This window comes from Loa loa (genome assembly GCF_000183805.2).
Source record: "Loa loa unplaced genomic scaffold supercont3.333, whole genome shotgun sequence".
Classification (NCBI taxonomy): Eukaryota; Metazoa; Nematoda; class Chromadorea; order Rhabditida; family Onchocercidae; genus Loa; species Loa loa.
The window spans coordinates 60,989-63,676 of record NW_018108513.1 but is presented as its reverse complement, the minus strand read 5'-3'; positions in this window follow the sequence as shown (position 1 = coordinate 63,676).

Sequence of the window (2,688 nt, the reverse complement as noted above, 5' to 3'; positions counted from 1 at the left end):
TTTTTTTTTTTTGAAAAAATTTTTTTTTTTTTTGAAAAAATTTTTTTGAATTTTTGAATTTGTTTTGAATTTTGGAATTAGAATTGCATTTAAAATTTGAAAATGAAAAAAAATCCCTTTAACGAACAAAAAAAAAAGCAATTTAAAAATTTTAGGAACTGTTCAAGAGCTTTAATGTGTATAATACAAATCGTTTTCCGGATCGTAAATAATTTCCTGATCATGAATAACTCCAGAAATTAGTTTCATCATAATTTCAACACTGAATTAATGATTTTATCATTAATTTTTGCAGACAATATACCATTATCATTGTCATTTATCTTTCCAAAATATTAATTGAAAATTATAAATCATTTCAATAAAATAAATAATTTTGTTAATAAATATATTAGACTAAATGAAAGTTTAAAAAATTTTTGATTTATTTATAAAATTTTTGAATTATAAAGCTATGAAAAGAGTGGAGCAAACTTTTTTCTCAAAAAAAAAAAAAATACATTCAGGCATTTAAAATTTTGTGTGAAATTTTAAAAGTTTTAGTTTAATTAAGATAACGCCTAAAAGTTGCATGTAATTTGTATAGCAACATGACAAATGACAAGGCAGTGACAATTGCTAACATTCCAATGTTTTTATTAATAAATAATTTTAATAGCCTAATTTGTTTTTTTTATCATTATTGTATTAAAATGTTGTTTATTATACCTGATAAATCAAATTTAAATTTTCGAATTTTTCAAAAAATTCAATTTCTTTTTTGAAGTTTTTATATATTTTCATAAAATTTTTGTAAAATTTATATTACCAATTAGAAATTTTATTTTAAAGTTTAAAATTTAATGTATAAGTTAAGGTTATTTTTACTTTTAAATTATCTATATATATATGTATAAGTTAAGTAACTTTATATTTAACAAAAGATCAACTGAAAATATTAATGTAAGATGGGAAACAGATAAGAAGTATACTTTTACCAAAAATAATTTTAACAAAAAATGCTTCATAATGATCATTTTAAGACGTTTGACAAATCAAATGACAGGAATGTTACCGATGATAAATTCCAATGAGAAATACGATAAATTAAAATATTAATATTCATATTTTGTGAAAAATGTTTCGAATCATTTTGAAATCTCAAAAATGATATACTGTAGAAGATATTTTGAAAAAAAAAATGATACCTAAAATTTTGCACAGAAATGAATTCAATTTTGATTACATATGAATACATATACGAAAAAGATGACTTGAAATGATTTACCTTTACATTTTAGCTGTCATTGTTAACAATACATGCAATAAAAAGAAATGCATTCATATTTGCTTTGTTATTACTTTAATAAAATATCGAAATTAATAAATGATATATTTGATTAATTCATATTTCAGTTTATATCGGAAATATTAATTCATGCATATAGCAAATTAGGTAAATTAACAAATATTACTTAAAATGGATACATAGCTTTGTGTAATCAGAATTGAATTCATTTCTATGCAAACTTTCGGTATCATTTTTTTTTTACAAAATATCTACAGTATATCAGAGACGTCTTCTACAGTATATCAGAAACGTCTTCTACAGTATATCAAGTGGATACATAACTTTTACTGGAATATATATATTATCTTTAACTGAAATATTAATCACATGCTAATATTATATGCTGATTAAGATAATTGAATTATGCATCTTAACTAATGATTACTTTATAGATAACTGGAAGATAACATCAATGATGTAAATGCTTTCTATCACTTATCATGTTAGCCGGAATCAAAGCAATGATGTAAATGCTTTATATCACTTATCATGCTAGCCGGAACCAAAGCAGTGATGTAAATGATTTCTATCACTTATCATGTTAGCCGGAATCAAAGCAATGATGTAAATGCTTTATATCACTTATCATGTTAGCCGGAATCAAAGCAGTGATATAAATGTCGTATATCATGATATTGCCGATACCGGAATCAAAGCAATGATGCAAATTTAGTACACGATTGCATTATATATTTGTTAACCGGATTCAAAATAGTGATGCAAATCGCTTACACATCACTTATCATGTTAACCGGAATTAAAGCAATAATGCAAAAACGGTATAGCATGAAAAGCTTAAAATTGAATATTATAAATAATTGATGCATTTATATGCAAATAATTTCAATTCATTAATTTCCGGTTGCTATTTTGCGCATTAATGCGGAAAGTTGCATAAAAAAAAAAAAAAAAAAAAAAGAAAAAAGGAAGACAATTCATCCTGATAATACGAATGAATTCTAAAATATTAGCATCTAAAATTAATAGCTAATATTGAAGAAAAAGAAAGTTCAATAAAATTTATTTATGAATTTTTAATACAAACACTATGCAATATGCCAATACCAAATGAAATTATAATAATTAATTTTAAAATATTGATTGACTTTTTCCACCACTATATGATTATTTTTTATATTTTTAATTAAATTAACACAAATAAACAATCAAATGATATATGATTATTCGATTCAATTTTTTATGAGTTAATTAGTTTTTTCCTTTTTGTAATTTAATTAATTCTTAAAACAATCGAAAAATTTTCATTTTTTGAATAAATACTAAAATGTTGACAGTGTAATGGGAAATTTTTAAAAGTATCATTTAAACATTCGGTTGTTTCATCTTTCTTTTTTTTA